This window comes from Dasypus novemcinctus, chromosome 23, assembly GCF_030445035.2.
Source record: "Dasypus novemcinctus isolate mDasNov1 chromosome 23, mDasNov1.1.hap2, whole genome shotgun sequence".
NCBI lineage: Eukaryota > Metazoa > Chordata > Mammalia > Cingulata > Dasypodidae > Dasypus > Dasypus novemcinctus.
Window position 1 is genome coordinate 60,844,562 of NC_080695.1, and position 15,461 is coordinate 60,860,022.

At 42.3% G+C, this 15,461-nt stretch overlaps 1 long non-coding RNA gene across 1 annotated transcript; it reads right to left on the minus strand.

Annotated features, from left to right (window-relative positions):
- Positions 1-4,548: 4,548 nt before the first annotated feature.
- Positions 4,549-11,979, minus strand: LOC111766091 (uncharacterized). The gene is made up of 3 exons (XR_002798237.2): positions 11,847-11,979; positions 10,078-11,021; positions 4,549-5,083 (listed from the first exon to the last, which is right to left on the minus strand). It is a non-coding gene; the product is annotated as an uncharacterized lncRNA (long non-coding RNA).
- Positions 11,980-15,461: the final 3,482 nt, after the last annotated feature.

Consider the following 15,461-nt stretch of genomic DNA (forward strand, 5'->3'; position numbering starts at 1 on the left):
AGGGTAAAGGGCCCCAAATAGTCAAAAATGTCTTGAAAGAAAAGAACAAAGTTGGAGGACTCTCACTTCCTGACTTTAGAGAATTTTACTTAGCTACAATGGTAATAACATGGTACTGGCATCCAGATAGATAGACTGACCAAAGGAATCATACTGAAAGTTCAGAAGTAGACCCTCATATATATGTTCAAGTGATTTTTGACAAGGTTGTAAAACCCACCCAGCTGAGTCAGAACAGTCTATTAAACAAATGGTGCTGGGAGAACTGGATAGCCATATATTAAAAAAAAAAAAAATTCTGGTCTCTGAATAAAAAATAAAATAAAATAAAATAATAAAGAAGACCTCTATCTCACACATTATACAAAACTAACCCAAAATGGGTCAAGGACCTAAATGTAAAAGCTACAACCATAAAAATCCTAGAAGAAAATGTAGGAAAATACCCTCAAGATCTTGTGATAGGTGGTGGTTTGTTACACCTTGCACCAAAAGCACGAGCAATGTAAGAAAAAAATAGATAAATGGGACCTCCTAAAAAATAAACACTTTTGTGCTTCAAATGACTTTTTTTTAAAGGTGAAAAGGCAGCCTACTCAATGGGAGAAAATGTTCAGAAACACATATCTGATAAGGATTTGATTTCCCTGTTATATAAGGATATCACACAACTCAATGATAAAAAGACAAGCAACCCAATTTTTAAAAGGGCAAAAGACTTGAATAGACATTTTTCCAAAGAGAAAATACTAATGTCCAAAAAATGCATGAAAAGATGCTCCAAATTACTAGCTATTAGGGAAATGCATATCAAAACTACAATGAAAAAAAAAAAAAAAACTACAATGAGATGTCATTTCATGCCTTACACCATGGCCTTTATTTTAAAAATGCAACACTACAAGTTCTGGAGAGGATTCAGAGACGTAGGAACATTCCTTCACTGCTGGTGGGATTGTAAAATGGTGCAGCCTCTGCAGAAGACAGTTTGGTGATTCCTCAGGAAACAAAATATAGGACTGCCGTATGACCAGAAATCCTGCTAGTAGGAGTATATTCAGAAGAATTGAAAGCAAGGATGAGAACAGACATTTGCACACCAGTGTTCAAAGCAGCATTAATCACATTTGCTAAAAGCAGGAAACAACCTAAGTGGCTGTCAACCAATGAATAAATAAAATGTGTTATAGCCATTTGATGGAATACTATTCAGCTGTAAGAAGAAATGAATTGGGATGCATATGACAACATGGATGAACCTTGAGGACATTATGCTGAATGAAATAAGCCAGATTCAAAGGACTACTATTGTATGGGTACACAGATATGAACTAAATATGATGAGTAAACCATGGAGTTAAGCTACGGGGTATAGGTTACTAGGAGACAGAATGTGGGTTGAAAAGAGGGAGCAGATGCTGAATGTATGTAGAATGTTTAATAAGGTTGATTATAAGAGTATGGAAATGGATAGAGTTAATGGTAACTCATTATAATGCATATAACTAACACTGCTGATTTGCAAATGTGATTGTGACTGAAAGGGGTAGTCTAGGGAGATTAATGTCGCTTGAAAGAGAGCTAGAGTATAATCCAGGGACTGTATAACATTGTGATTTGGGTGGTAGGTGAGGATTGTGGTTAATAGTACAAATATAAGAATGTTCCTCTCTTATAAGGTGTTAAGAATATGGTGACACGTGGCAAGACTATGGTAACTTATAGAATATAATCGTAAAATTGTAGTAGTTTAGTAGTGTAGGCAAAGAAGGTACAATATCACTGCTAGCGGTCAACAGTGGGACGGATTATAAAGGGATATGGGAGTCTTCCATTTGGATTAATGAAAATGTTCTAAAATGGACCGAGGTGATGACAGCACAACTCTGATGAAATTGAGAACCACTGAGTAAACTTTGGATGGATTGTACAAGGCATGGGACTGTATAACACAGTGAAACGCATGGTGGATTATGTGCTATGGTTAACAGTACAAATATAAGACTGATCTCTCAGGAACTGTAATAAATATACAGTGCTAATACATGGTGTTAATGATGGGATGATTTGTAGGGAAAATGTACCAGATACAAGGTAAGGCCTATAATAGATAGCATTAATATTATGTCAGTGTTCTTTCATCATTTATAACAAATGTGTCACAACAATGTAAGGTTTGGGGCGTTGTGTGGGAATCCTGTATGGTATGCATGATTGTTTCATAAACTCATAACTTGTCTAATAAAAAAAATTTTAAGCCATCCTGATTGAGGTGGGACACACTTTAAGTGAAGTAACCTTATGAAAAGGTCTTACTTAAAATGGGTTCACACTCACAGGAATAAGTTAAGTTTAAGAACATGTTTTTCTTGGGTACATATAGTTCCTAACTATCATAGACAACTTAAAAAACTTTTTATTTAGTGGAACCATTTAAATGATATGGAAATTACCTCTTCCCTTAAGATTTGACAAAACTTGTCCCCTCCCCTTAATAAATCATCTAAGCCCAGTGTGTTTCATGGAAGCAGTGGGGGTTCTTTAACATGTTCTTCCATAGTTTTTTTTTTTTTAAGATTTCTTTCTTTCTTTCTCCTTCCCCCTGCCCCCCACCCCGTTGTCTGCTCTCTGTGTCCATTTGCTGTGTGTTCTTCTGTGTCCGCTTGTGTTCTCATCAGGCAGCACTGGGGATCTGGGTCTCTTTTTTGTTATGTCATCTTGCTGCTTCAGCTCTCCGTGTGAGTGTGGCGCCTCTCCTGGGCAGGCTGCAGTTTCATGTGGGGTGGCTCTCCTTTGCACAGGGGCCACTCCTTGTGTGGAGGGCACTTTTCTGCAGGGGCACCCCTGCATGGGCTAGCACTCCTTGCATGCAGCAGCACTGCGTGTGGGCCAGCTCACCAAATGAGCCAGGAGGCCCTGGGTATCAAACCCTTGGACCTCCTATGTAAGCGGATGCTCTATATGTTGAGCCACAACTGCTTCCCATTCCATGACTTTTTGTATAGTCAGATTTTTCTACCTCTCTTTTAGTAAATTTTAAGTCTTATTTTTGGCCAATATTTTATTAGTATAAATGTAAACACAGTGTGCTCTTAATTTTCCTTTACTTCTACCTCGATATTTCTAGTCTCTTTTTAATTCCCGTGTTATTTATTTGTATTTCTGTTTTCTTGAGTAACCTTTCCAGGAGTTATATTGGTCTTTTACTGGTCTTTTAAAAGAACTAGCCCTTTGGATTTATTTTATCAATTCTATTGTTATTCAGTTTTCTAATTCATGTCTGCTCTTATCTATTACTTCTTTCTTCTGCTGTCCTTAGACTTATTTTATTAGTTTTATCTCAGTTTTTTAGTTAATTGTACCAATGTTGTGTTTTTTGTTTTGTTTTTATTTAATAACAAACAATTTAAGCTCTGGCAAATACTTATTTCCAGTGAGTTGCCAGACAGAGGCACTGAGGGAACATTGTAGCTGGGACAGAGGGCCCGGAAATAGAAAGAACCCAAACCACATTCCTATTAAGCAAAGTTATAGCAACAGAAGGTAGATTACAGTTTACCAGGGGCCAGAGGGTGGGGGAAATGGGAGTTATTGCTTAATAAGTACACAGTTTCAGATTTAGGTTATGAAAGTTTGGGTAATGGATGGTGGTGAAGGATTAATTATACTGTGAGTGTAATTAATGCCCCTTAACTGTACACTTAAAAAATGATTAAATGGGAAGTTTTGTTTTATATATATGTTAGCACAGTAAAAAAATTTTTTAAAGCTACATTTCTCTGATGGGGGTCTGGCTATGCATCTGAAATGCCAATTCTTCAGGTAATGCTAATATATGCATAGTCTCTTTTGAACTGTTCTTCCTGTTGAATGTCAACTTGAGGGTCAAGGTGGTCTCTAGTGAAGACACTGGATGTCGTCTTTCTAGGGCCATAACTTTGACCCTTTCAACTTTACCCTAATTTGATTCAAAGCCTTTCTGAATCGGTTTTGTCTTCCTTGGGGGCCTGAGGACTGAAGTGGTAATTGTTTGGAATTGCGTCACCCAGGCAGAGAATGCTATGGCTGCAATTAACAGATGACCAAATATACTGGGTATGTTTCTTATACTCTGGCCTGAGAGCGTCCCTCTACCCAGCCTTCTCCCTGGCAATCTCTCCTATCTGGATTCTGGTGAGATTTCTGCTGGTACTCATTAGGGAACATGGAGAAAACCAAATGAAACCCATGATATGAGCGGATTGGAACTATAAATTGTTTTTGTCGCTATTGGTAAGGATGGTGGTGGGAGGTGGAATGAAAACACTTTCAGCCAGACCAGGTTACTCTGCTTAAATATCTTGAAAAGGCAGAGTCACAAGGCATCCTGGGGCCTCTGCAAAGGAGCACAAGGAACCAGGCTAGGATACCTGACACTGATCCCTGGCCTGATCCCTGGCCACAAAGTGGAACCTGACAAAGGACAATGTAAATATATCCACTGGGTTTTTTCAGGTGATGGTCAGTATTTTCGTTTCCTAGCTGCTAAAACACATAGCATACAATGGATTGACTTAACAACAGGTATTTATTGGTTCTTGGTTTCAGAGAATAGAAGGTTTGCTTGCTTTCCTCCTGGGTTGGTATCTTCTGGCTACCGGGCAATTTTTGGGATTCCTTGGCTTTTCTGTCACATGGCCATACACATGGTGTCAGTGTCTTCTTTTCTTCCAGACTCTTTGACTCCCAGCTTCTTGCTTCTCCCATATCTTCTCCTCCTATATCCAATTTCCTTTGCCTCTAAGGACATCCACCACATTAAGACTCAACCCCATTTTGGGCACACCTTAACTAATAACATTTTCAGAGGTCCTATTTATAAATGAGTTCACACATGCAGGGCCAGGGATTGGGACCTGAACCTGCCTTTTGGAGGGGGCATGATTCAATCCCCAACAGTCAGCTTGGAGGAAATACAAAATTTGGAGGTGGAAGAATGGGGGTGTCTGCCAAACCCCCAATTGTCAGACCTCTCTCCCTCATTGCATGCAGATCTTCATTCCTAATCAATTGGTTGTAGAATCTCAGTAATGGAATTTCCTTCCTAAGATGATGAAAAACATTTACTGAAATTTTGTTATGTGTCAGATAGTGTGCTTAGCTTTTAGCAACTTTATTGAGATATAATTTACTTAACATAAAACCAACCCATTGTAAGTATACAATTCAATGATGTTTAGAAAACTTATAAAACTGTACAGCCATTATCACAATCCAGTTTTGGAATATTTCCATTATCTCTAAAAATTCTCTCAAATTTTTGGCAGAGCCAATCCCCACTTCCTCTCCCAGCCCCAGGCAACCACTAGTCTGCTTTCAGTCTTTATAAATTTGTCTCTTCTGGACATTTCAATAAATGCAATCATATATTATGTAGTCTTTTGGATCTGGCTTTTTTCTCTTAGTATAATTTTTTTGAGGATTATCCATGTGGTAGTATGTATCAGTATTTCATTACTTTTTATTGCTAAGTAGTATTCCATTATATGGATTTATCACATTTTGCATATGTAGCTACCAGTTGATAGACATTTGGATTTTTCAACTTTGGGGCTATTGTGGAAATGCTGGTATCACCATTTCACACAAGTCCTTGTGTGAACATATGTTTTCATTTAGTTTGGGTAGACACCCAGGAGTATAATTGTTGGGTTGTATGGTAAGCTTATGTTTAACCCTATAAAAACTACTAAACAGTTTTCCAGAGTGGCTGTATCATCTTACATTCTTATCAGCAATATTTGAGGGTTCCAGTTTCTCTACATACATACCAATATTTGGTATAGTCAGCCTTTTTTATTATAGCCATGCTTGTGGGTATGTAGAGGTATCTTAGTTTTGCTTGCTTTTTTTAAACTTCTAATCCTTCCACCCACATTGCATTAGTCAGTATAGACTAGATTATGCTTTGTAACAAACAATCGTCAAATCTCGGTGGCTTAAAACAACAAAAAAATTATTTCTAACTCATGCTACATTTCTAGTGATGATTAGAATTGCAGGAGAGGGGTGCTCATCAAAGACTCAGGGATCCAAGCTGATAGAAATTCCTGAAGGAGGAAAATGAAACTGCATACCAACTCCTCAAGTTTCCACCAAAAATAAGACATCACTCTCACTTATGTTTCACTGGTGTGGTCATGGTTAACATGGTCATGGCTAACCTCAAGGGGGGTAAAAAGTGTAATAATAATTTTTTCATGTACCTAGAAGGGGAGGGAAATTGGAATATTGGTGAATAGCCTAATGACTTTCACAAAAAATATGAGGAAGGTATATTACAGATTAGGAAACTGAGGCTCAGCATTTAAATGCTTTGATTAAGGTCACAGAGGTAATACATTGAAAGAAGGCAATCTGACCCCCAAGCCTATAGTCTCAACTACTACTTTGAAGTTGTCATCAAGATACTGTTCAAGCGGCAGACTTGGCCCAGTGGTTAGGGCGTCCGTCTACCATATGGGAGGTCCGCGGTTCAAACCCTGGGCCTCCTTGACCTGTGTGGAGCTGGCCCACGCACAGTGCTGATGCGCGTAAGGAGTGCCCTGCCACGCAGGGGTGTCCCCCACGTAGGGGAGCCCCACGCGCAAGGAGTGCACCCCGTAAGGAGAGCTGCCCAGCGGAAAGAAAGTGCAGCCTGCCCAGGAATGGTGTCTCACACATGGAGAGCTGACACAACAAGATGATGCAACAAAAAGAAACACAGATTCCTGTGCCACTGACAACAACAGAAGTGGACAAAGAAGACGCAGTGAATAGACATAAAGAACAGACAACCGGGGTGGGGGGTGAAGGGGAGAGAAATGAATAAATAAATAAATCTTAAAAAAAAAAAATGCTGTTCATTTTAAGATAGCTTTTTGAGACATTCCCAGTGGGGGAATAGGAGAAAAACTTTGGTACATGGCTTTGCTCGATCCCACAGTGGGATAGATATGTGTCTAGAGAGATTCATGGCAAGGTCACTAAGTTCTATTTGATATTGGTAACTACCTAGACCAGGGTCCATGTAATCATCTCCTAAAAGTCAAGAAGAACCCCAGACACCTTTTTCATAAAGATGACACCAAAAGCAAAGAAAGAAACTCCTGCCCCTCCAAAAAGTGAAGCCAAATCAAAAGCTTTGAAAGTCTAGAAGGTAATACTCAAAGAAGTCCACAACTACACACACACAAAAAGAATATCTGCATGACATACACTTTCCAGAAGCCCAAAATGCTGCATCTTAGAAGACAGCCCAAATATTTTCAGAACAGTGTCCCCAGGAGAAACAAGCTTGACCACTCTGCCATCATCTATGACAATGAGTCAGTCATGAAGAAGATGGAAAACAACACCACACTCATGTTCATTGTGGATGAACAAATCCAACAAACACAAGCTCAGACAGGCTGTGAAGAAGCTCAGTGACATTGAGGTGGCCAAGGTCGACACCCTATTTGGGCCTGGACTATGATGTTTTGGATTATTACACAAAAAAATTGGAATTCTCTAAACTGAATCCAGCTGGCTAATTCTAAACATATTTTTTGACCATATAAAAGAAGATCCCTGGTGTGATGGTTTGAAACTGTATATACCCCAGAAAAGTATGTTCTTAAAGCTAATCCATTCCTGTGGATGTGGACATATTGTAAGTAGGATCTTTTGGTTCTCAGTTAAGATGTGATCCATTTCTCATTCAAGGTGGGTCTTACCACTCTTACTGGAGTCCTTTATAAAAGAGTGAAATTCAGGCAAAGGGAGAGAAAGCCATGGAAGCCAGAAACTGGAAGCAATGAAACCCAGAATAGAAGGGAGAGACCAGCAGACTCTACCATGTGCCTTGACATGTGACAGAGGAATCCAGGATCACCAACAGCCAGTTTTCAGGAAGAAGATATATCCTTGATGATGCCTTGATTTGGACATTTTCATGGTCTCAGAACTGTAAGCTTATAAGTTAATAAATTCCCACTGGAAAAGCTCTTTCATGGTATCTGCTCTGAGCAGCTGAGCAAACTACAAAACCTGGCCTTCATAACTACAAATCATATCCCTCTCCCCAACCCCCAAAAATTCACCATGTTTTTTGCTCTTAAAATACTCAAGACCATCTTCCAAACATAGAACACTGGATGGTTTGGATCTGATCAAATAAACTTCTTAATCAGAAATCAGTTTAAAAAAACAATTGAGGGAGAAGGGTTTTTTTAGTGAACAGGGCATAGCAGCAAAAACCTCAAGCCTTGCTTGGTGCATAGAGGGTAGGATGGTCATAGGTTTCCAGGACCATGTGCTGAGAATAGTTTTGTAGTTTGGAGCATAGGCCCCAGGGTCAGACCAGATTTGGAAACTTGGCTCTGCTCAGCTGGCTGTGAAACCTTGGTCAAGCTGCCCCTCCAAGCCTCAGCTCCCTCCTTTGTAAAATAGGAGCATTTGTTAGGATTTAACCAGAAAACATATGAAAAGCACTTAGCATGGTACCTTAACTTTGTGAGTGCTTGGTGATTGCGCTAATCATACTAGTATCATGAAAATCAACATGAAAGTAGTTAGGTATATGGAAACAAGAAATTCTCCAGATTTGCTGGCTCAGGGATTTGCTGGCTTTTGAATCATATTTTCATGTGGTATTATCCCTAGATAACCTGACCGACCTGAGATCAGGACTTTACTTCTGTCAACACTGGTTCAAGACCGTGAGGAAAGGGAAGATAATTCAAGAAGAAAAGAACGAATAAGAGGATAGGATGCAGGCTCTTTTCCTTATGCCACAGGAAAGACAGTAACTTCCTTGAGGCTAGACCAGCATAGCCCTGAGGTTAAGAATATGGCTCTGGCTTCTTACTGGCTGTGTGACCCTGAGAAAATTGCTTAACCTACCTGGCCTTCTGTCTAGCGGAATTCAGAGGGTGAAATAATCAAAGCAACTGTAGTTTTGTCTCCTGGTATCTCTTTAAAATTCCAGAGGTAAGTCCTTATTCCAGCATTGGATAAAAACTCACCCCTGCATCATGACTTCCCTTTGCACTCTTAGTTTAAAAAAAAATTCCTCTGATTTCTAAGTCACAAATTGGTCTCAAGATCAAAATCAGACTGTCCTATCCAATATATTTATCAATATTTCAAACTTTAAGATAAGGCTCTTTCTCTCTTCCTTTTGCTTGTCTCACTATAGTGGGCTGTTTGCCTTTAGGGAAGAGGGAAATAGCCCCTCACTATCAACACCCTGACACCCCCACCCCAGTACACCCATGGGGTTGGAAGGTAGAAGAGGTCAGACAAATAAAGGTAGGGAAGGAAAGTCTGTACTTGACCGTTAGAGTAGAAAGATGGTGTTGCACCCTCTAGGTATGCTCAAGTACCACTTGAGTACTAGAGTGGGTAGCTGGGAGAAACCCCAGCCTTGGGACTGTCCCTCCAGTCCCTTCCTGCTCCACCTCCAGCCTCTGTCTGATGAAGCCTTGTTGCCCTTCTAGGTCACCCTCTGAGTCAACAGCCAAGATGATCCATGGCCAGCCTACTTGTGCATGGTCCACAGACGATCCCTAGGAAACACTCATATTATTTTCCAGAACAAATTTTTGAGGTGCAAGCTGATGTCAATGACCTAGCCACAGTCTCTCATCCTTTGGACTGCTTGGGAGTGAGTCAGACACAGCCACGGTGCCTCCCTGTCTCCAGCTGCAGGGAGTGCTTCCTAAACTCTCCTTATGGTCTCGAAGAAGCTGCTCTCACTTTTCTTGCGGTGAGGAAATAGATTAAAGTTCTTTTGTGTTTGGGGAGGAGGCAGGGAGAATCGTAGGATAGCATTTGTAAAAATTATATCTTTGTAAAGCTTCTCTTAATATCTATTGATTTTTCCATAGCCTCTTTGTGGATTAGGGGGTTTTAGAATTGGGTAAATAGTCCTAACTATTGACTTTGAAAATCTATGTCTTCAGCTGGTAACTCACTTTGTCATTTCAGGTCTATCTATTAGATCTTGGCACCTCGTGGTAACTTCCTAATTTAACATCCTGTTACATGTGAAGTGGAGATATTGTTTATGCTTACCTTGTGGGGTTTCAGAGATGCCGTGATGCCGTCAATGCAGGTTTAATGCTAAGCAAAGAGCCTACCACTTAGTAAGAGCTCAAGCACATGTTGATATTACTTGCTCTTAATTCTCAGCACCTAGCCCAGGATGTGACACAAAGGAAGTGTTCACTAACTGTTAATGAATGACTTGTAAATAACTGAATGGATTTCAAGGCAGAATAAAGTCAGTGCTAAGTAAGAATACAATCTCAGTATTGTGGCAACCAAGAGAAGCAGCAGGTAATTCTGAAGGGTGCAATCCAAGAAAGCTTCAGTAGGCAAGTGGCATTTGGGATTTCAGTAAGCAGAGAATGAAGCCGATGCACAAGAGCATGGGTACGTAATGGTCCACATGCTTCTGGAATGGTGACGAGCCTAGCGGAGCTAGAGAAGGCTATACAGGATGGGCTCTCATTTATAGATGAGTCTAGGATGTTGGCTGGGGACAAATCATATTTGACTGTAGGCCAGTTAGGGGTCTTTCTCTCCCGGTTAGGGATATTTTAACTGTACATGTTAGAAAATCAATTCCAACAACTTAAACAGCAAAGGGAACAAATTGGCTCATGAAACTGCCAAGTTCCGGGGTAGGTTCCAGCATCAGGCCTAGCTGGAGTCGGGGTTCAAATGATGCCCTGGGAATCCATCTCTCAGGTCTCCTTTCTCTCGGTACTGAGTTCAGTAGTGCCCCTGGGATGTAAGATGGCTGAGGTGGTTCTCAAGGCTGCCTGCTCCCAGTTCAAATCCAGAAGGAATTCAGGCTGTCTTCATCCCGGCCTTCCCAGCAGAAGCTCGAGACTGCCTGTGACTGGTCTGTGGACAGGCTGGAACTATCTTTGGACAGGATCCCTCAATGCTTCCCTCGGAGCCAGGGTGGGTGTTACCTTCACCAGAAGCACATGGGCTGAGAGTGGCCTGTGCTGGGGGGAGTGAGAGGGGCGGGAAGGGGTAAGAAGAGCTGTTGGACCCTAAAGACAAAGGCTAAGTCCTAAAATTTCTTCTCTTTTATTACAACAGACCAGCCTCAGGACCTAAACTGCCTGCCTTTCCCTCCTGACTTACCAACTCTGTGATCTTAAGTAAAGGACCTAATCTCCCTATGGTTCCGTTTCCTTGTCTGTAAAATCCAGACGGTCATAATAGTACCTGCCATGCAGCATGTTTGGAAAGATTAAATGAGTTTTTCCCAGATGCTTACAAGAGCACCTGGTTAACTGCTCAGTGGTAGTTGTCACTATTATAGCAACGTGACTCTAGGCGCTTTACTGCTCTAAGGGATTCTCAGCTGTCCCGTGTCTCTCCAGCCCTGGCGGGTCTATCATGACCATGTGGTTACCCCACCTCTCAAGCGCACCCCTCAGTGTGATGAAAGCCAGAGGCACAGGCCTCACTGCTGCCCACCTGCAACATCACCTGGCATAAGGATGTCCCTGGACCCCTTGGCCCAGGGTGTGCCATGGAAACCCTCGTGCTCCCTGTGCTTGGTGGCATGCGGGAAGTCAAGAGGAAGCCCCAGCCCTCAGTCCCTTCCCTTAGGGAGTTTTCAATCTAATCCTAAAGTCTAGAACACTCTGTCTCCCACACCTGAACCAGGATCCATTCCCGGGGGAGCTGCCAAATGGCCCCGCAAGGGTGTTTCTAGAACAATATCCTTCCTCCAGAGCTCCTTCTTGGTTATAGTGGAAACGAGCATTGAGAAAAAGAGATAAAGAGAAAATTGGGCCGAATCCCAATATCTAACTCACCTGTTTTTTTTTCTCCCTCCTGGACCACACTTGAAAAGAAAAAGTACAGCCCTTCCCCACAACGGACCAGTGGGGTAACCCGAGAACCTCCATTTAGCCCGTCTGATCCTGTGAAAAGGACCTTGCGGTGACACCGAGCTGAATGTATCTCCGCTCTATTTATAGATGCTGTTTGTTTAATTTGAGTCCAGTCTCTAAGAATAAATAATGAACTCATTCTGGGCACAAGCCAGAGTCCACAATTCTGAGACGATTCGTAAATCCCTTTCCCATTCCTTCTGAATCTGGAAGGTGAGCCATTTTTCTTTGCTGGGTTGGGGTAGGCTTCAGACACAGGTATGTTTGGAGATTTGCTTTCTCAGTGTTACTTTTGGGTTTTGGGGTATTGTGGGGCTTTTTGAGGAGGGGGCTTGTTTTGGATAGGTGATTGAAAAATAGAACAGTGACCTCTCTGTCATCCCCAAAGGAAGGACAAAGACCAAATACCCTGAGCCCTTGGTTGGTTAAACTGTAGATCCAAAGAGACTCATTTGGGATTCAGATATCCCTTGGTAAGGAGGGCGTAGCAATGGAGAAGAAAAATTCCTTTCTTTCCAATGCCCTCCTGATCTGGTTGCAGAGGCTGGGTTAGTCTATCTCATAAGGAATACTACCACCCCTGGGTTTTTTTTCAGGGCATGTGATAAGAACCAGGAGCCATGACCCACTTAAACTTTAGGTGTCAAACCGCGGAGCCTGTTGCACTAAAGCCCAAAGGAGCGTTGTCTCTAGTGTTTTGTTGGTGCTTTCAGCGTCCCCATTGCTGACCTATTGGTTTAATGAATCCTAGAGCCAAACCTACTAAGTCTGAAGGGAATGACCTAAATGGATCCTTTGGATTTGGCCCAGTGTATTTACTTATCCCACCTTTCTTCCTTCCCTCTCTATGTATGTGTCCTTAAGAAGGTAATCAGGCTATTCTGGGAAAAGAAAGAACAGTATCCATTCATTTATTTATTCTCCCATATCTAGTGACCCTCTCCTCTCTGCCAGATATTATTCTAGGCACAGGAGACCCATTGATGAAGAGGACAGGGAGGTGATGAGGTGACAAGGTCACTACGTTGAAAACTCTCAGCCTCCTCTCTCTCTCCAGGCTGAGTCAGGCTGGTATGTGAGGTGCTTTCCCAGCAGCCCCTGGACTCCATTCATTTATCCATTCTTCCATTCAAAAATATTTACTAGGCACAGGGCCAGGGGACTGGATACAGTGGTGAGCTAAAGAGATCTCTCCCTGCCCTTAAGAAGTTTAGAATCCAGGGAAGAAGAGAGATATTGGTTAAATAATCCTCTAAATAAAGATATTTCAAACAATGGCAAGTCATTTTGAGTAAAGTTCAGGGCACCGGGCATGCATATAAGAGAGGAGAGAACTGTCAATGACCCAGAAAACTTCCGTTGCCCCAGGTGGCATACTGTCTCTTGAGGAGAGAGACGACTCATGTCCACTTCTGATGATGTGCTTGTCCATTTCCGTTGGCTGCACTCGGCCTTCCAGACTCTTGCCTGATTGTTCTCAAGGCTGACATGGGAGAGCAGGTCTTGGTAGCTGGGGGGGACTCACCTCCAGGGAGAACCTAAGGGTTTCCGCCTCAGTGATCGGCCCGTGGAAGCTTGCCATACTCATGGGTCTGGGCGCCAGAGTGTTTTTCTCTAATGGCATTCTTTTTTATTTTTTATTTCTCATTTCTCTCCCTTTCCCTGCCTCCCCCTCCTCAGTTGTCTGCTCTCTGTGTCCATTCACTGTGTGTTCTTCTGTGTCCGCTTGTATTCTTGTCAGCAGCACCCAGAATCTGAGACTTGTTTTGTTGCATCATCTTGCTGCACCAGTTCTCCATGTGTGCCGCATCACTCCTGGGCAGGCTGCACTTTTTTCGGTCTGGGCAGCTGTCCTTAGAGGGTGCACTTCTTGTGCGTGGGGCTCCCCTACGCAGGGGATGCCCCCACATGGCATGGCACTCCTTGCGCGCATCAGCACTGCGTGTGGGCCAGCTCATCACATGGTTCAGGAGGCCCTGGGTTTGAACCCTGGACCTCCCATGTGGTAGGCAGATGCTCTATCCATTGAGCCAAATCTGCTTCCCTCTAATGGCATCTTCACCCTCTGTCTAACTGGGCAAATGGGTAAACAACATCATCATCTTCACAGCTTCTTTGCAGACTCTTACTTGTGAGTGGTGGTCTTGTCACCACACTCAGAGACATATACAGAAAGATGGCCCATGACCCTGTCTGCAATTTCATGCCTTCAAATGTTCACATGCATTAGCTTTGGAAAAGGAACGCCTCAAAGAAATGGGGAGGGTCTCTGAGGTAAATTTCTGTGCTAATCCGAGTGTGACTTTGAGCAAATCCTTCAGCAAGAGCTTCAGCTTCTTCATTTGAAAAATATGACTTTTTTTGTCTCTTTTAAAATATTTATTAGAGAAGTTGTAGGTTTACAGAAAAATAGGCAGAAAATACAGAGTTCTAATATACACCTCCTATTATGAATACCTTGCATTAGTGTGGAGTATTTGTTACCATTGATGAAAGAATATTGTTTTAATTAAATTACTAATTATAGTCCATGGTTTACATTAGGGTTCACTGTGCTGTACAGCACTATTTTTTTAAATTTTTATTCTAGTAATATATATGCAGCCTAATATTTCCCCTTTTAACCATATCCAAGTATATAATTCAGTGCTTTTAATTATGGTCACAATGTTATGCTGTCCTCACCACCAGCCATTTGTCTCTTTTATGACCAGCACCTTGCTAGGGACTGAGTGAAAACCGAGAAGAGTGTAAGAAATTGCTCCTGCCCTGGAAAAGTTTAAAATGATAAAAAATAATTTTCCTTCATTTACTGAACAAATATTTATTGAATACCTCCAATGTGCCAGACACAGAACCAGGGATTAGGAGATACAAATGTGAATAGAATCAGCCAGACCCTTGCTTCATGGAACTTAACATTCCAGTGAAGGAAGAGAGATGCTCAGACATGAGTGAACAAGATAATTTTGGATGGTTTTGAGTGCTGGGTGGGCTGGGCAGAGAAGACCCCTCAATGGGCATGACATCTGAACAGAGTCCTGTAAGGTGAGATGAGATGGAGTAAGCCACACCACAATTTAAAGGAAGAACAGTCTAGATAGATAGAAGCAGCAAGTGGAAAGAAAGGCTGTGAGGAGTAGAGGTAATAGGCTTATTTAAGAAATAGCGGCGGCGGACTTGGCCCAGTGGTTAGGGCGTCCGTCTACCACATGGGAGGTCTGTGGTTCAAACCCCGGGCCTCCTTGATACCACATGGGAGGTCTGCGGTTCAAACCCTGGGCCTCCTTGACCCATGTGGAGCTGGCCCATGCGCAGTGCTGATGCGCGCAAGGAGTGCCCTGCCACGCAGGGGTGTCCCCCCGCGTAGGGGAACCCCATGCTCAAGGAGTGCGTCCAGTAAGGAGAGCCGCCCAGCGCAAAAGAAAAGTGCAGCCTGCCCAGGAATGGCACCACACACACGGAGAGCTGACACAGCAAGATGATGCAATGAAAAGAAACACAGATTCCCGTGCCACTGACCACAACAGGAACGGA